The 20622-nt window shown below is 37.9% G+C and overlaps 1 protein-coding gene across 4 annotated transcripts in view; it reads right to left on the bottom strand.

Moving 5' to 3' along the window:
* Positions 1–20244, bottom strand: part of esrrga (estrogen-related receptor gamma a) — a 156839-nt gene extending 136595 nt beyond the window's left edge. For 2 of the 4 annotated variants that reach the window (XM_087833853.1, XM_035910921.2), the window contains exons 1-2: positions 17404–17527; positions 17263–17315 (exon numbers count right to left, since the gene is read on the bottom strand). The gene's annotated coding sequence lies outside the window, so the exon portion shown is untranslated. Of the gene's footprint in view, positions 1–17262; positions 17316–17403; positions 17528–20022 lie in introns of those variants that run through there. The other 2 variants (XM_035910948.2, XM_087834026.1) reach the window with 2 other exon arrangements.
* Between the last annotated feature and the right edge of the window lie 378 nt (positions 20245–20622).

Genomic DNA, 20622 nt, shown 5'->3' with positions numbered 1-20622 from the left:
TCTATTAATCAGCTACATACCACAGGCATTCAAGCTAGCAGTAGTTAAACCGTTACTTAAAAAAAACATCACTTGCCCCAATTGAAAATTCCGTTTAGATTATACATGCAGGCAGTATCTGCTATGCAGATAGGGCTGTGTGATATGACCAAAATCACACATAAAATAATAAGAAATCATTTGTTATCTTATTTCACATTTTAAGTACTATTTCTTTTTACACTTAAATTAAATAATCAAAATGAAATAAATATGGGCCTTAGGTGGTGCTATCCCATAGTATCACACTAGCTGACCCCACACAGTCACGCAAGCGCTTCCCTGTGTCCTCATTGCTGCTCCTGCATGGTCGTCAGCAAACTAGCCTGTCTGCAAACATCGACTACAGAGTGTCCAGTCTTGGGTGAAGTGCACTGTTTAGCTGAAACAGGGATGCGTTGTTTAGCTTGTTGACATGTATGCTACGATTTCCTTCAATACTTTGGCTAGACACGGGTAATATAAACGAGGCAACTCGACTTGGTGAAGCGTTTTTGGCTTTGCGTTGTGTACCTGGAGTTGAGTGTTTTGACCAATGCACAAAACCATATATTTATAGAAATAAGTTGTAATGTCTGCTATTATTTTCTTGAGTCAATACTATACGACATGCCACAGGAAAATGCCTGGTCTAACGTTTGAGTCAGGTTTATTTTGAGCACCTTCTCATTCGCAAACTAGATGAGAGTATAACATGAAACGACAGATGTTTTAATATCGTCATCCAATAGATTTTGTCCATACCATGTAGCCCTATATGCAGATGACGAGGACGATGCCTTCATACTAGGGATGCACCGATACCGATACTGGTATCGGGTATCGGGGCCGATACTGTAAAATGTGTGTGTACTCATACTCGTAAAAGTTAACCGATACCATGAACCAATACTAACTTATTTCATTAGTCAGAGGGTGGCTGGTCATTTCTGTTGTAGTTTTTTAGATTGGCCACTAGGGGGACATCCCGCGCTAAACAGGCACAGGGTTAGGCGAGTGAGACTGGCAGCTCCAGATAAAAAAGAGAAACTGGAGGCTGCTATAGCTAGGCTAAACAAAATGTCAGCAGTGTGGACCGGAACAGCCAACTTTAACTCAGGTTTTGGAAAAGCGATGAAAAATGTCAAGAGAAAATCCACGGGCAGTGTGTGTGTGTGTGTGTGGTAGAAGTATCGGTTTTTGTACTCAGTATCGGCAAGTACTCAGATCCAAGTATCAGTATCGTATCGGTTTGAAAAAATTGGTATCGTTGCATCCCTACTTCATACAGAGGTCACAGAATTTGTTTTCTTTACTATAGATTTTGATTTTAAAATGTTGTAATCTAACTCCTTTCTTTACCTTGTCCTCTTTCTTTTCATTTTCACTTAACTCTTTCTTTCTGTCTTACTTTTTTCAGCCTTTATTCTGTAAGCGCTCTACTCACTTCCTCTCCTAAATTCCACTCTGCACTTTATTCTCCTCATCTTCATTTTTCTTTTCTTTTCCAATTGACCTGTGCTGACCTTCAGCGTTATTTGACATGTTAACTGTGTGAATTATGTCTTCCCCTGTGGGTCCATGGACTAAAGGTGTGTGTCTGTAGGTCACACAAATTGTCTCAACATGACACCCACGCCATCCAAGATCAGAGCCTTTAGTGTAATAGTGTTGAACTGGAAAAACTGGCCAGTATGAGTGGCCCCAGTATGTCACTAAGGTAAGAAAAATACAATCCTGCTGTACTGAGTGTAGTTCCAATAATGTTGAAGAACCTTTAGTTATTTTGCTGAGAGCTTTTCTTTTTATTCTTACAAAGCCAACTCAGTCTGAAAGCAGACTGAGGTGTTCAGATGTAAAGTAAAGGAAATAAAGGACTGAAATTTTATCTCTTTGACTTTAGCTGATTTAAACGGATTAAAATATTGATACCATCCCCTATGCTATGCTTGCAACATATCTACACAAATATTAGTATATCTTCAGATCTGTCTGCACCAAAAGTAGATGACTGTCTTTGTGTTATGTCTCTGACAAAGACCTACCATTAACCACACAATCAACAATGTATATTCTGAACATCATTGTTATATACTCTGCAGTCATCGTATGCATGTGTAAGTGTTTGCGTGTATATGTGTGTAAATCCGGTTGGGGTAGGGGGTTGCATGTATTTGCCTGTGGGTCGCAGTAGGCCCATCTGTTGTAAACCAAAGCAAATCAAACACACAGCTAGAGAATCTCTCCCACAACCCTGACTGCAGCATACCTCTTCTCTCTTTCTCGTATACACCATACAAACAGTATAAATGCTATATTAAGTCACTTCCATTAGAATACCATTAGACTGTCATGTAACCATATAGGCAGTAGGTCTTTCTCAGGTACTTCTAAAGGCTTTTTTCAAATGTGAACGTTTGGCAAAGTTAAGTACATATCTAAGGATGATACGGATTCAAATAGCTGGTCTGACAATGAACCCACATAAAAAGGCCAATTTATTTAAATCACTGTTTGTTTGCTAATTTAGAAGCAAACAGAAAGTAACCAAGTGGGTTGACAATGACAGGAGAGCATGTTGGTAGAAATGGAACAACACCAACTCCACCTTTTTTTAAAAAAGATATTGAATGTTGCATCTCCAGCCAAATACCTTTAAGAACAGTTCAACTGTCCAAACTTTGAAACACTACATTGGAAAGGAATTAAAGGCAAATAGACTACTATTTTTCGAGTGCTTTTCTACTCAATTTGAGCACTCAAAAGCGCCTTCTTATTACAAGAACATACATTCACACAAGTGCATTTTTTTCTACACCTAAGCACCTTTTATCTAAAAATCCCATAATCGCACTCCAATAGATGCATAAGAGGCAACTTGATGTTCAATATCTTGCCCAAGGTACTTCTGACATGAAGGTTGCAAGGAGCCAGGGATCAAACCAACAACCTTTTGATTACCAGACAACATGCTCCGCTCCTGAGCCACAGCCACCCCAGGTACAAGTACATATGACATTAGTTTTATATTACACAAAACAAACAATACAACGCTTACTGACTACATTTAAGTTATGTCCACACATATTTATGCATTATCTGTATGATTTCCTGAGCCTCCTAGTAATCCTACCAAATCTCATATATATAAAGATAATTACTTAATATTAAGCAAATAGTAAACAACTACCATGCCTCTTTAAAGATACCAACCGAATACAAGTAAAGCACAAGCATGCTCTCTCCATGGTGCTGAGCAAGGCATGCAATATTTATTTGCATAGTGCCCTTCACAGATAGAGGCCAAAAAGTACTTTACAGAAAATAAACGAAAAACATACGCAATATCAGAAAGAAGAACAGAAAAACACATAGGGAGTATGAAACCAAGCAAAGAAAAATGCAAAATGTTTAGTAAAAAAGGAAATGATTTCTACAATAAAAGACCAGCTACATTAAAACAACAATGGCTTTTTATACTTGTAAAGCGTAACTAAACAATATATGTGTGTTTTTTATGTATGTAATTTGTATAGTATTTTTTTTCTTTCTTATTTTCTTTTCTAAATGTACTTGTATATTGTTCACATGTTGAAAAAATTACCAATCAATGAAATCAATCAATCTTTTTTTCTTTGTTTTTTCATGGATTCGTTCATAAAGAAACAAAATTAATGAAGAATTTACACTTTAACAACCAACATCCAAAATACTTCAACAAATACTGTGCAAACAAAAAGTGAGTGGGGTAAATAGAGAGTAGGCTCACCACATACCCGGAATTTAAACTTACTGGAGTTTAAATCATGGCATTCAACACAAACTGTTAGCTAGATTGGCCAAGTCATCGAAAGTCGCTCTTTCTGTTCGTTTTTCTTTAATCCAACAGTTGCTTTGAGTTTGTTTTGTGCTAGCTAACGGGTGCTAGCTAATTAATCTCAAACAGGCATTGTGTAATGTTAGCTAAGTCATTAAGACTTACTCTAGGAGTTACGCCTCTTTCTCTCCCCTTCCTCCTCCTCCTCACGCTTTCACATTCTGTCTTCCTGTTCTTCACCTATCACAGTAAACACTAAACACGTTTTTGCATTGGTGTTTTTCACCTAGCTTCTCTTTAGTCGACTAACTGTGGAAAACCTCCCCCGACAAGCTGAAGGGGCGCTGTTTCACTAATTTGGAGAAATTCTAGGTGAAAAGCATCAGAAATTCACAGCCTAACAATACAAAATGATTTCTTTTTAAGGTGAAGTTACCACAGAAGAATAAATAATTGGCATATGAGAAGTTTCTGGTTAAGTATAAGCAGATATTTTATTCCTCTATTTACCTCAAACATGATTAATTTATGTATATAGGACATAAAGATTAACAGCAGAGCACCATTGCACATAGTGTTCCCTTAATCATTGATACATATTTTCTCATAGTTTGTTTAATCATTAGTCCAAGTTTGAGAGCTTTGCTTTTAAATGTTTGCTTCAAAAATCAAGACTGACAACAACATAGAAGTCCTCAAGTTACATTTTTGACTTTTTTTCCTTGTATATGCACTACACCGTTTGCCCTCTCTGAAGAAAGGTGTGAGAATGTCCAACAGTGAGCTTGTTGATACAGTTCATCCTCCTGAAATTGTCAGTATGGAGCATGGGCTATGATGTTTTTCAGCTGACATGTTTTCTGGGCTTATAAACAGCATTTTGTCTTTAAACTGCCTTGCAGAAAAACATGTAAGCCATCCCACAAGCTAGCTGGACTGACTTTTTTTTGCCAGAGGAAAAATTTAAATGAGAAATTTGGGTTTTAGCTGCCAGAAGGCACAAGGCACAGGGGCTTTTTTTCCAGACTGTTTGCTGCTTTAAAAAGACAGTAGGCCAAGGACAAACTCACCAGAGGATTACTAGCTGCAGAAAACAAAAACAAAACATGTGACTGAGTGGGACAAGGAAAAACCTAGACTCAGTTTATGCACTTATAATTTGGAAGGATGTTTTAGCAGGAAGAAAGAGGTCTATGAACCTTCTGATGCTTTGCTGCTTGCTAAATTACGCCAGTTTGGGTCACTACATAAAGAATAAACTGGAAGGATTCTGGACACAAAGCTGTTTTCTTGTGTTGCTACATTTTTGCACTTTTAATTCAATGCGTAGCATTTACTTTTTTTCTGCAGTGGCAAAAGTAAATTTTTTCTGCTTTCTGTAAAGTTCAAAGAAGCATCTTAGTATGAAGTAAAAGGGATTTAGAGTAGAGAGGAGATGTGAGAAAAGAGGGAGGTATGTACGCTGTTTTCTGTTTTTGTGTTCTATATACTGAGATGGGAAAAAGTTATGAATATGCATAAAGCAAAGGAGTACACGCAGGTGACATGCTTGACTTGGGTTGCTGCTGTGAACAACTGCTCTAGACTAATGTTTTCTCCATCGCTCCTTTTCTCAGGAACAAGGGAATGAGGGAGAGAAGAACAGTACTCTCATGGGAAAACCTTTTTTTACCCTGTGGATAAAAAACTAACACACTAATGATGGAGACACACAAACTTACAAAGCTACTGTAGCTCATCCTCAAGGAGCAAATATATACCCCCAACTACACATGAATACAATTCACAATCAACCTCAAAAATGATGAAAACTGTTTTTTTCCTTTTCAAAGTATAATTCAGGGAAATGTTTAGCATATTTTACAATCTTTCCAAGTCATTTAGAGTTTGTTGTTAGCTTGCTGCAAAATCTAGCGTATATGAATATAATATTGTTATCCTTATAATTAACAACACAACCGAGATTTTGGGACAAATATATTTGTAAAGCACTAAGTCAGAAAAATGACTTTTTAAAATGATAAAGAAAGGTGTTCATTCAATTCATCTTTTTGACCATTTACCACAATAAGAAGAGTTATACAAAACCGTTCATTAAGCAATGCACCAGCTGAAAATCAAGATGATGGCATAAAAAAACAAAAACCTTTTAGCCCATCAGTAAAAAGGTAAGTGCAGAAGTATATGGATTCAGACCTTTGAATAAAAACAAGGAGCGATAGGGAGCAAAGCATCTTAGTTTTAGAGTGCAATGTCCAGAGAAATACAACACATCATCGTGTAGCTATAGACAGTGTGACAGCGTAAAAAAAACTTGACAATTTCAATTTGAAAATACCAAAGTTATATTTTAGCAGCAACTTTTTAAACAGGCAGACAACAGGAGAAACAATGAGGAAACGATGATAGTGGCTGAAAAGAAGCAAAAGAAAACAGAACAGGAGGTGGTACAGAGGGGATTTAGGGAGAGGGATACAGACAAAGGGGTGAGGGAAGATGAGGCAGGTGAGCGGGGTCAGACAGTGGGAGGAAGCTAATGTCTTTATTTCATGGTGAGATGGGACCTTGCATTTACCCCTGAGGTCAGTGGTCATGGAAAGGGTCACTGGGGGTGCTGTGAGGGGATATCTCAATACAGAAGAAGAGAGAGGGAATATCTATACAAGAAAAAAGTGGAGTGAACACAAGCAAGAGTCAGAGTAATGGGAGAAAGAGAGGAAATAAGGAAAAAAAGAAGGAGGCCTAGTTTCAGTCAGGAGGGGAATGTGCAAAGGTGGAAAGGTTGAGAGAGGTTGAGGAGGTGAGAATACTCAAGGGAGCGAGGAGGGACACACACACACACACACACACACACACACACACACACAAAACACTTCTACTGCAGACATTAAATATTGTAGATTGTGAGTATAACCACAAAATTGTGTTTTGGTGTAGTGTGAGGTATTGAAAATTGAATACATGTATTACAATACAATATTACATATTGAACACATATTTTGGTATAGTATATTCTTCTGTACAGATATAAATAGTGGTACTATTTATATCTGAATGCGTCTCTCCTTCTCTCCCAAGGACCCACCGACACAGCTGACAGATAAATACAAACAGAGTGAATGTATGAGTCTTTCTCTAGAGTGTTGTTAACAGTTATCCTCTTGAACCGCTTCACTTACTGCCTTTTATTGATATAAATCACATGTGTCAAATACCATGCAATGAATATCTAGTCTAGTCCTATTTATTCCAACATGTAGCTGCATTACCAACAATCACATGGATTAACTTTGACAAACATATTAAGATAAAACAGTTATTGAATCACTCTCCGTGTTGTTCCTCAAGGGTATTGTTAGTGCATTTACTTTTATTGCTCCGCTCAACTTGGCACTTTCTAACAATAATATGAGCATCAGTTAAATAATATATGAACTGAATGTGTGTGTGCGGACGTGTGTTTGTGTGTGCGTGCTCTTGTTTGATTGGATCGCCTTGTTCAATCTGTGTTTAATGCTGACAATAGTGTCTTCCAGCTAATTAATGGCAGCTTTGAAACTAGGACTCACCACCATAAATCTAGCTCATGCACAGAAACACGCACACACGTGCACATGCATACACACACATGCACAGAAGTGGAGACACTGCAGAGGCATGTGGGTGAACACAAAATAATTTTTTACAAATACAGCGCATCTGGAGGCAGACACTTTTCTTTGGTTTCAGTTCTTGAGGGGAACATTTGTATCCGAGAAGATCTCCCACTGACACACATAGAAGTACTGCATGTAAGCTAAGCACACACGCAAACAAAAGACCTGGCTTTTAAAAAAAACCTGGAAAAAGTATCAAGAAAATTGACATTGCAGTTTTTGTATTGTACATTAGGGAGTGCCTATAACTGTAAAACATCATACAGAGATTAAAAGGATGCAGGTGATAGTGTCCCATTAAGAAAAATATAAATATTTCCGGATAATGCAGCTTGAAATTTTACTTAGCAAGGTGTCCTAACTTGAAGTCACTGGACTTAAAATGACTTGAATGAATGACCTCTCAAAAGATCATGTTTTAAAGAACCATAAGTATCACATTAGCAGACATATAATATTGTTTGAGAGTTAAAACTTTGCAGACTCTTTAGAGTGGTATGAGAAACAAAATATTCATGATGGAGACATGGATTCTGATATTGTGATTAGATTGAGATCATAATCAATTTTAAAGCCCATTTAGATTAAAAAGGCTTCACATAAATACTTTAATCAAAATAAATGTGAATTTCTATAGAGGAGTCATTTAGTCCACGTCATAAACCAATCAATCAAAAGAAAAATGTATCCTGTAAATGATATAAACAGATTACTTTGTGGTCGATGCACTTTTCAAAAATGGCAGCTCCAAAGCTGAACATTTTGTGTTTCTGTAAATTTACATAAAGAAGATTCATAAAGAATTAAGAGCAACAAAAAATATCACACTACCACGCTGAACAGACAATAGATATATCTTCAAGGAGCTACTAAAACACATGCCAAAGTATGTAAATACTTTCTGAGAATGACAAACCATCTGTTGACAACTTTTGTCTATTTCAGCTAGATGAATTGCACATGTAAACACAAGGATGTATTAATTTAGTTTAATTTAATTAAAGTGGTAAATTATAATTTCAAAATTCCAACATGTTTTCTTTATACTAGCATTGACACTAAAATAACTTTGATAGTTTTAGCTATTGTTGCTCATATGTAAAATGAAAAAAGCACTCAGGGAAATTTCACTGAAACACTTTTCAGATTTCATTCAGACTGAATGCATGACATCATACTAAATCAATATTAACCAACCAACTAAATATCAGTTTTATTTTTAATAAAGTTAGGGTCCTACATGTAGGTATACATGTAGGCAGCAGATTTGCCTCTGAAAATGCTATAAGACATAATTTACTCTGCACACACATTAATTTTGCCCTATGATTCTTTTTACCTTTTGACATTAACTATAGTGGCAGGATGTGATCCTTAACACTAAAAAATAACTACACACAGTCTCAGTTTACTTTTAGACTTTGTATTGCTGTCCAGTTTTATCTCTGCCCCTGTTACCTCTGTATGAGTGTGATACAGGAGGTTAAAAATACCCCTTTACCTCTCAAAGGCTGGCTACCGACTATTGGCCTATGTCCTTGAATTCACCCATGTCTTGCATTTGGAAAAACAGGACTGCACGTGGTCTGTGCCCACCAAAAATTCACATTTGCACAAAATAGTAACCATTTTGGCTGAAACCAGTTTTAAATTACTTCAAGATGTTCCTCTAACAGCCATTTCTGACTTTATGCTTGCTTTTATTGTAACACGCTCAACACTTGATTTGAATTATTCTCGTATGTTTTAGTGGCTGTTTCTGAACTACAATTAAAAATTCTTGAACTATTACTTCCTAAACATGGTCTTACCTAGTAACAACGTTCCTTTTTTTTTCTTCTACTGTTTTTTCAGTTTTAAAACTTTCGCTCTTCAAACATATGTGCTGTTTTCACAAATCACTGATAGTGACTTCATATTATACTACAGTGTATGACCTAGTGATTCAGCAGATTATCATGCAGGTTTTAAACATCTGACATGCCATACTGCATTTTGGCTTGATTGCAGAGTTTTTCTTCTTCTGAAAGTGTCATCTGTATCACAGAGTGAGTCAGCAGGCTATAAATACAGCTCTGGTCTGAATTTCCTTCAGACCCATATTTCTATTTTGTTCTGAAGTTATTCTTGTTCTTGGTCTTAGTATTGGACATCTGTATGACAGAATGTGATTCAGTCAGCTATAAATATGAATGGCCTTTCTGCTCGGCCAGCCACACGGATTAGCAGCTCTTCCTGCTTTTCCACTGGGCTCAAAACACACTGCAGCGAGCTCTTGTGCTCTCTCTCGCTCTCTCTTTCTCTCACTTTTACACACACACACACACACACACACACACACACACACACACACACACACACACACACACACACACACACACACACACACACACACACACACACACACTTTCGCACTTACTAGAACTCACTACAACCTGTGCATACATACACACTGGAAGAGAGGTGATGCTGAGTGTGAGAATGTTGAGATGCAGCTGCCACTGGCCTTCTGAGCATACTAAAAATGATAGTGAGTTAGTATATCTGTTTTTTCTTACTTGTTTTTCTTTTCACATATTTAGATTTACACATGTGTTATGTGTGTTTGTGTGTTTGTGTGTCTGTGTGCAGATGGTTCAACTGTCCTCCATGACCATAACAGCCATAGCAAGTAATGTATGAATATGAAACTTCAGCTCTGTAATAACAGGTGGTCCTTGGGGAGAGAATTGCAATGGCTGCCTCTGTTCTAAGATGGTCTTGATTATCAGTGGTTATGATCTGGTGTATCATTTGGCTTCAGTTTGGCTGAACAGAGGAGAACAGATAGTCTTGGGGAACATAGGAAGGTCAGAATTATTCATTTTACTTCAAAGAGAACAACATCAGAAACTTTCTACATATTATTGGGTAGCTAAGGCTTACAACACACTGAAAACAGATGTGATGGCTTTGATTATGCAGATTATAGCAGAAATCTGTGAGTGTGTCATCAGATTGATTTTGACTCTTTGCTTTCGTGTTTTACGATATAACAGTCGGAAAATTTAACTAGTCCTTGTGGTTGAAAACCGGTATCCATCCTTCTCCATATCACCACCCAAAGCTTCTAAGAAGCGAAATTTATCTACACACAGACTCTGCAACATCTCTATTTACTAAAACAGCTGTGTGCATTGTGTAAAAGTTTATGGAAATAGGCCTGGTTCTTGTTTGCATTAAATATCAAACCACACAATGTGTAGATTAAATAGAAAAGAACCTTGATCGTGAAATATCATTTAGTGCAGCTAAAATGGCGAATATATCTATGATTACGTTAAAGTATAGATTATCAGGACACCGTAAATTCTATTCTTCTGATATTTTCTGTTGTACATGCTCATAGGATGATCTGATTGGTGGGGCCTGGTTTCAATGAAAATACTAAGGCTGGTAAATGATCCTCAGTCCAGGAGGAAATTAACAAGTGGCTACCAATGCCTTGGATTACATGCTACTATACTTACACACCAAGACATTCACACACCTGACAGCTACTTTGGTCTCTGTGACGAAGGGATTCTGATTGAATTAAGACAGTAAGATCTTATTATCCACAGACTGAATATATCAGTACATTTGTCTTTGCTGGAGTTATTAATAGTACCCAAGAGGCAACCAGACACCGAAGCATGGGTTGACAAACAGACCCTTGAGCTATTAATAAAAGAGGATGGAAAAACTATAGTCAACCAGCAGACTTAGTAAGAGAGAGAAGACAAGTCTGACACACATACTGACGCCTCAAGAACAAGGTGGGAAAAGTTTGCCATTTGAATCCTTATTATTTTGACTGAAGTTCATTGAGAAAAAGAAATCGCAATAATTACACAAAAAGGATGAAAAATGACAGGTTATGACAAGTTATTGATCGCAAATTAAAAATCATCTTGGTCTCAGGGTTGTTGTTTTCCTGTCCTTTCCTGTTTTGTTTCTAATCCAGATGTGTGGTACAGGCAGACTGGAAACAGAGCACCTTTCTTTTGTCAAAACTTCTTCGTGTCAGATCTTTCTTTGAAAATCTCTTTACATTGATATTAGGTAAAAAGCTAAAGTAATAGATAACAAAATTTGTGGTGATGCTAAGGCTCAAGATGCTTGATGTGAGGTTGTGCTGTATGTGAAATTAAGCATAGGTTTACTGTAAGTGGATTTGAGCTTGGCTATAGGTGGTTATGGAAAATATTCTCTCACAAGGGGCAGCAACTGTTTTTCCCAGTAGACATAAGATCATGTGCGACCCTTATCACTTTCAAACTGACAGCTTAAACTAGGGCAGGCTTCACATACAGATATAGAAAAATACACAGACAGACACACGCACACACACACACACACCTGAGTATGAAGGGCTGAATGCTTTGCTGTTCTCTGTGTTCTCTGTTTTTGGTTTCAATTAAACAGCAGGTGACCAGATGAGTATGGAGAGAAAGAAGAAGGAAAGGATCACTACCGAACTTAAGAATTAAGAGTCCCATCCCTTTCTCACACTCTTTCCATCAGATTACCATTGGCCATCTATGACCTTTGACCTGTGCACTTTTTACCTGCATTAGCTGCATCTTGTGCACAGTCATAACCGGTAAAAGAGCAACAATCTTTGTAATGGCTACCTTGAAATAATTACATGCTAATACTGGCTGGATTTACATTCAAAACAGTTCTGAATAAATATTGAAAATGTGCACCCTCAGTGTTTCATACTATCTAATCAGGGGTTGGATATTAAGGAATATCATCTGCTTGAACATTAATGCATGAATGCACCTTATTGTGCCTCACAACTAAGCAATTAAAAAGCATGTTTTTGTTGTTAATTGTCTTAGTTTGTCACATAATAGTGACAAGACTCATGCAGGTTCTTCTTACCTTTATAGATTACTGTAAGAAATTAGATCCCCCTTGTCTAATTCAAGCAAAAACTAAAACTAAAAATAAAAGCAAACAACAACAAAACTTCAGCAGATGCCCATTACATGGCTGGTCATGTTCCCTGGATGGCTGCATAGTTAGTCTATGGGATACACACCCTAGCAATTTCTACTGGGCAAGGCATGGCTGTTCTTTCAGAGCATAAAGGCTTTCATTTGCTGGATATTTTTACATTTTTATGCTGCATAGTCCAGCTCTCGAGAATAAAAGTATTCAGTAGGCAGCACAAAGGCCGAGTGAAACAAAAAGAGAGTGAGCAAAAAGGAGAATGAGAAAGAGAGATAGGGAATGTCAGTGCAGGAGAAAAAGGAGAAGTGAGCTAAAATTTAAGGGATATTTGGCTGCTCATGATTTGCTTGATTTAACACTTTGCAATGCTGAAATTAATCCAGTATGGAAAGAAGAGTGGAGGATTTGTGCTCTGGATGTCTTTACAAAAGACTGATCAGAAATACTATGCAGACTATATTATATCCCTGAATTATTTTTAACTTCATGTTTTGCTTAGTCAGCTCAGTTATGTTTGCTCTGATGATGTTACTCAACAGCGTCTAAAGAGCTGTAAATAGGTTTAGCAATTAAACCAATGCCTCAGAAAGCATTGGTATCATAATAAAATACTCATAAATGTATACCAAGCTTCTGACAAAAAGGCATAAGACACAAGGTAATGTCTATTTGCACTAATTCTCCGAGTAACACCAGGCAATGTCCTATCTTTGGTAATTCCATGAATACAGCGCTGAGGGGCAAAACATGCTGTCCTCCTGCTAATGAAGCTTTCAGCCCTGCGCCACAACCACACAATGACAGCTGGCAGGGGAGGGGCAGGAACTACATGCCATGAAATAAGAGGGGGTAAAAATTGATTAGCAATTTTCATTTGCGCTAAGCTAAACAAAAGAAGGCTGCTGCTCTATTCTGCATATCATCATGGGGTGGGAGAGGAGGAGGGTGGGCAATGTTGACGGTGTTGGGCTGGGGTGGGAAGTGATCTTTCAGAGCTCAAGGCATCTATTGTTTAGTTAGAGAGGATGTGGTTGTGTGTATGTGTGTGTGGGGGGAGCAAAGAGGGACTAGGATGGAAAGATGAGGGAACTGAGGATGAGAAAAGAGTGAAGAAAGGGGGAGGAGGAAGGTGTTCAGGGCAGTGGAAAAGCAAAAGGGTTAAAGTAAAGGATGGGGGACAGGGAAGCAAGCAGGGAGTGCAGAAGAAAGAAATAGGGATGGGAGAACTGGGAAAGACAGGGAATGAAACAGAAGGACACATTGATGAAAGACATGAAAGAGTGGGTAAAAAAGATTGGGATTAGGGATGAAAAAGAATGACATATAGGGAGCTTGAAGAGTGGAATACTGAAGGGTTTGATAAATTAAGTGTAAAGAGGAGAAAGTAATAGGGTGGGCTTTGTCTGGCAAGACAGAGGCAAGGAACACATATAAGAGAATAGAGAGAGTGTTGTCCAAGAGTTCATGACTAATTCTGAAAATTAAAGCTGGACCTGGACGGTGCCACAATGCTTTTTAAAAGACAAAAGCAAAGTGGCTGGGTGAAAAAAAAAATGACACCACCATCACTTTTAAAGTTATTAAAGCCATTGAATATATTGAATATAGAGGCTCTAAGAATAGAGAAATTTGCCAACCCAGAAGAAAAAAAATGCAGTACGCATGCAGTACTGTGGCCAAGCTATGTTGTTGTATGGGCAGTTTTCTTGAAGGGCTTTTTGGCATGACCGGGATGCATGATGGCTTATTAACAGTGACACTAGTGTGCTTTAAGTGCGTGCCCACCCACGCACCCACCCACACACACACACACACACACACACACACACACACACACACTAATAAATGCAAAAAAGGCGAGAAAATAGCAGCTGGTAAGTGAGTGAAAGCAGAAAAAAAATCAACAACTTTTAACCAAAACACTGTACACAACTCTAAATTTAATTTTCTGCAAGATTAAGCACAATAATGACTAGCTTTATAAAAACCCATAACTAATGGCTTCCAATGAGCCAATCTATAGGCATTGATCTGCTCAGTATCTCATAGACTCACAGTGCAAAGCCTATAAATGAAGGAGGGAAGAGGGAGAAGGCAAGAGACAAGAAAAAGGGTAGAAGAAAAAGAGTGGAAGAGGAAAGAAAATGAGAAAAAATGGGTGATGGGAGAGAGACAGGTGCAGAGAAAAGGGGAGGGTAATGACTGAAGTGAAATGAGGAAAGTAAAGGCAAAAAGATGCAAAAGAAAAATGGGAAATAAAAACAAAGAGTGACTCAGTATAGCTGTAATATTATAGTAATATTAATATTATATTTTCTTTTTTCTTTCCAGTGAGTGTATTATACTTCTTTTCTTGTTTTACTTGTTTTCCAGCGTTTGCCAAAAAACAATATCACTGTTTTCTGAAACACTGTACTGATGAAGCCTGGACTGTAAATACAAACCACATAGCAATACTTTTACAAATGAATTTCGGTTAACTAGTGCCAAACTTTATTCTTTACAGTTGTATATAGCCTAATTTAAAAAAATATATATATGTGCACTAATCCTGAAATAAAAAGTAATATTTTTGTTTGCATACAACAGAAATACAATCAATAGCAACCCAGCTGGAGTTCAAACAATGCTACAATAAAAATCATCATTATATACTTTTAAAGGTTTTTAGAGCAATTAGCTGTCTAGTGGTTTTCTACATTGTTAATCCTACACTTGACAGCTTTTTAAAGGCTCACTGACTAAGATCTAAAGGTGGTGGCATGTGAGGAGGATAGAGTGAAATAAAACAATCTTCTGCTGAAAATGCACAGAAGCTTAAATCCGGAGAGGGCGCCTTGCGTTAATCCCCATGGATTAGGCTTCTAAATACTTCTATTCAAGCCAATTAATTCATGCATATATCTGTCTCCGGCTCTTTTCATGTCATTTAAGATGATGGAGGGCAACTTCCTGCGAAATCAGGAGAATGTTGAATATGTATCTACATTAATGCATACAGGCTCTCTCTTCAGAATCGTGTGGCAACAAACTATACATCCTTAGGTGGTGCACATGCACATGAGCATATGCTACAACGCAGAGGTATACATTAAGATTTTAATGGGGGAATGATAGTGGGAGGGTGAGGATTGAGAGGGGCCTCCAAAAGTTGACTGACGTACTCTGACAGCTGAATACTAATCATGAGATCAACCTCTGTCTAAATCTACAGGATCTCTGTGGGACTTCTGGCTGGGAGAAGCATAGAAAGGATTAACAGTAAATACAGAAGGCTTACAAAGAACAGAGAGACATCAGTGGACAGACTCAACAACTTGAAACAAAAGGCTGAGAGGAAGAAGTAACTAAAGATGCAGAAGTTGACCACTGAGAATTAAATGATGTTCCTAAAATATTTCTCTATCTATATTACTGTGAAGATGGTGGAAGAAAGGAAACAAACAATACAACAGAAAAAAAAGACAATTGTCAAAAATAGAGTGCAGAGGTTTACACAGGTGAGATCAATCAGGGAACCAGGGAAGAGACGTGAAGTAGAACTAACACAGGGCAGGAAAGAAAACTAATCTTCAAAGTAATTGAGATAACCCAAAAGTTGTACACCAAGAAGAGACAAGACGAATCACACTAACCATGAAAGCAGAAATGAGGGAACACTAAGGGAAATAATAAAAATCTAGACATGAGCCAAAACAGGATTACAAAGCTGAAACTCATCACTAGAGTAGCCATAAAGTAGAAACAGGAACCACAGACTCAGTGTTACGAACTAACTGGAACTAACTGGAAAAATAAAGAAATCAAACAAGAATCAGGAACTCAACCCAACAAACACAAGAAAAATAGGGAAACCAAACTAAAAACATTGAATATTAAACATGAACACAGAAGCCAGAAAACAATTAAAAAACCGGGGATCACAATAAATACCAACAAATTGTTTTGTTTACACTTGAATTCATTTCCTGTTTGCACTGATGTCACTAATGATTTGGTTTCCCAATGACATCATAAAGGCCTGAAGTGGAGTGCAGCCTTTGGTGTTTGAGACGTCTCAAGTCTCTGGTGTTTGTGCGTGATTTTCTGGTTTTGGGACTGCGTTGTGTGTACATGTGTGTGCACACATATAAGCAAGCTGGAAGGCAGCAACCGCTGCATAGAGTATTAATAGGACCTCATATCACCCAGGAAGGCTTCCAGATAAATAGAAGCTCACATCAGGCTTCAGTCTATGATCAGATTACAACTCCTGAGCTATATCCACATTTTGATGACTGGTATATAAAAGTCTGCTTGGAAAAACATAATGGTAATAGCAAAAGACTGACAGAAAAGAAAACATTAGCAAACATAGTAAAGATGTCACGTAATTAAAGCAATTGTATCTACATTTTTTTTTTTACGAAGACTACACAACACTGACACTGTTATGAGCAACTAGTCTGAGTATATGGCTGTACCCAGAGTTATAGCCCCGACTTAACGATTTATCAGTAAATGTGTAAATGCCTGTTAAATTTACCAAACTTACCAGTGGAAGTCTACCTTACAATGATGAGTACACCACTTAATATGAATCTTCAATCTTAAATGCACCTGGTCATTTCTTGGCTCAAGGAAACAATAACAAAGACTGCTTGATGAGGAAATGCTTATATTTGTATCATGTATAAGCTTCAACATCCCAAACATTAAAGCTTGTAAGTGCAAGCTGTACCTATCTTGGTGATATAATTAGTATATAATTCGTCTTTAACTTTGAGTTTATAGCACTGATCCTCTTACCTGGTATTCTTCAACTTAGGTAACTGCTGTAAGGTGTGCTCAGTCCGCGGATACTGTAATACAGTAAAAAAAAAAATTATATTCTGCCACTGCTTTGTTAGAATTATATAGGATTAAGTAACACATTGCAGGAGATAGTACCAAGGAGACTAGCAGCGTTTCAGGAGGTCTGTAAATTTAAAGACATTTAAAAAATGCTGATATGAATGTAAAATGTCATTCACTCGATCGTTAAACTTTGCATTTCTCCAAGTGCTAAGCTCTGTCTCTCCTTTTCCCCCTATTCTCTTGTCTTTTAACAGTCACTCTGACTCTCTGTCACTATGATCTGACATCAGTCCGTCTGATTGGTCGACCCAACTCGTGCACTAACCAGTGACATGCTTTAATTATTGAGCGGCTGACCTCAATTGGTTGGCTGGAACAGCTTAAAACACATTTCTCCACACACAAACACTGCATGCACATACAAGCACACACTTTTACACACTATGATCACACACTCACAAACTCAGTACATTCTGCACACTTACAGGCTCACCCTGGGGATAGTTTCTAAAGTCTAAATATATACTGTGGACACCATCAACACTGCCTGTTACTTCTCTTAGTTCATTCATGCTAAAAGCACATTAGTTATGATAAGAAGCATGCCGCATTAACATGTGTTTATACCAAATATATGATTCTAAAATATACTTAAAAGTGGGAAATAAATACAGCTTAGATTTTACCCAAGAGTTGCTCTCAGAACAAGCTACGTTGTAGTACTTTTTATGTTATTAACCTATTTACAGACGCTGCAAAAATCTTGAAATACAGATAACTGTGAACAGCGTTGTAACGCTACTGTTACTGTTTAAGACAACAACATCATAATCCACCGAAGTACTCTACATGGTCATCCCATTTTTACATTGTTTTTAAAAAAAATATATTTTATGATAAAAAAAAACTGGAGCAGAATAAAATTAGAAGAAACACCCACCAAAAATGGATGTAGTAATGCTAATTTAACAAGTTATTTAATCTTTTCTTTTCATTAAAAAGAGACAATTTAAATTAAGTTTAGGATTCTTTTTAAATTCAAAAATGAACATGTGCAGTATAAAATTTATGACACAACACAGATGTTGACTGGAAACATGAATCCTGATATATCTTTCATAACTGGTGCTGCGAGAAAGAGAAATGAGACACATCTTTAGGTATGACATGTATGCACTTACTATGCTATAATTTAATATCCAAATATATCTTTGAGAGTATGATCAGTGGTAACATCCTGCAAATGATCAAACACAGTAGGTGATACTGGATAGCCACATTGCTTCATGAGACATGATGCAACCAGTGCATTTTTAGATTAGGGTGTAATGGTATCCTACCTTTAGTATTAAATATAGTCCCTCTGGTTCCACTTCATTTCAAATGTGAGAGGGTGAGGGTGTTTTATCTTTCTGCCAGCATTACAACGTCAAGTGTTTGGCACTCAAAGCAGTAAAGTGGCACACGTCTTCAGTAATGGCATTCATCTCAAGAATGCCTTCAGAAACATGAGTGACATGTTGTCTCTCATTATATTTTGATGAGTGTAACCCAGCTGGGCTCCACGGCATGCTGTGTGGCTTGTGGTCTATGATTAGTTGCAAATAGTTCAATGGGTCACACCACTTGGCTCTGTTCCCAAGACCTCACAAGGTTCGGACACACAACCCCCCAAACCACATGGCCACATTTCGAGCGCAGAAACCGAATTCGAATTAGATGAGCAGGTACACGAGATTTATCTTTAGATTTGCAAGCCAGTGGTAAATGTAATGTCTGTAAGTTAAGTCTTCAGGATGCCGATTGGTGTATAGAAGTGCTATTGTGATTGCCCTTGCTATAACAGGAAAATAATAGTTTAAGTTTGCTCTGAACAGGAGTCCAGTAAAAGTTTTGGGAGTTTTTTTTGGACTTTTTAACTTTATTTGTATACAGCAGAGACAGACAAGAAATGGAAAGATTAGCAGGGGAATGGAATGCAACACCTGTCCAGGAAGCTGGGATTTGAAGCACGTATTCAGCTATAAGGTTATTTTATGCCAAGGTTTTAATGTGGATTATATTTTGTCTAGCTTTTTCTGAAGTTACAGGTGGTTCCAAAACTATTCCAACGATCACTACTGTGAGAAAGGGCATGCTTATTTTACTATTATACCTGTGAAATTTCAGCTGTTTAATCTGGACAGTTTTGAAATGAAAATAGACAACTAACCAGAACAGATACGCATGTGCATGCTAGACAAACGATACCCACTGACATCACTCACACACACAAACAAATGAACACAGTCAAACAGAGCTCTCAACATGGAGCTTCATGCATGCATGCGTGCGTCTCTGAAGTTTGGCAGTGTGTTTCTTTAGTCCATACGGCGTTTTGTATTTGCCATAATCCCCTGTCAGCAACACTTAGGCAGGCAGACAATAGCAGAGAAGATCGGCAGCCAAACCCCCTTCACTCTGAGCTTGGCAGGTCAGTGTGCAAGCAGCAGGTTACACACACACACAAACACACACACACACACACACACACACACACACACACACACACACACACACACACACACACACACACACACACACACACACACACACACACGTACACTAACTCTCACAACCAGTACTGTACTGTACATATCCATGAAGCATACACACACTTAGATACACACACTGCAAACACACATGTCCTGCTGAGATGCACGTTACTCACACCTTCTCGCGGCTCTCTTCAAAGAGTTGTGGTGCAGTTCTCAAGGACACGGCTGTCTGAGATCCTCTCTCTTTCTCTCTCTCTTCTTATCCTGGCATACTCTCTCTGTCTCTCTCACACTCTCTCATTTGCTTCACGGCTGCAGGACGCAGGACAACAGATGCAAGTGTGTCGCTGCCTCTCTCTTCTCCTCTTTATTCATTCCTTTTCCCTCTCTCCCTTTCTCTCCCCTTTCCTCTCTTGGTCTGCAGCTAAGAGGCAGAGCACATTCTCTAAGCCATGAAGCAGAGCTTCTCTCTTTTTTTTTCAAGTGCCGGGTAGTATGAGAACGAGGAAGTGAGAGAAAGAAGAAGGGAGGGAGGAAGGGGAGGAAGGAATCAACTGACCAAACTGATGTGCCACTCCAGGACACTAGTGTTCTGCAGCCAGCCAGAATGCTGCTGCGGGAAAAAGCAAACAGTTTTACTGTAAGGTATCAGCCTTACAGTAAGGCTGTAGCAGAAGCAGTGGAAACTTCCCATATGTTCCAGCTTTGCAAAAAATGGAAAGGAACAAAAACATTTAGAAGAAATGATGGATTAATGAAATAAATAATAAAAAAA

This window comes from Neolamprologus brichardi, chromosome 1, assembly GCF_056152115.1.
Source record: "Neolamprologus brichardi isolate AB-2024 chromosome 1, ASM5615211v1, whole genome shotgun sequence".
Taxonomy (NCBI): Eukaryota; Metazoa; Chordata; class Actinopteri; order Cichliformes; family Cichlidae; genus Neolamprologus; species Neolamprologus brichardi.
This window is presented reverse-complemented; position numbering and strand designations above follow the sequence as displayed.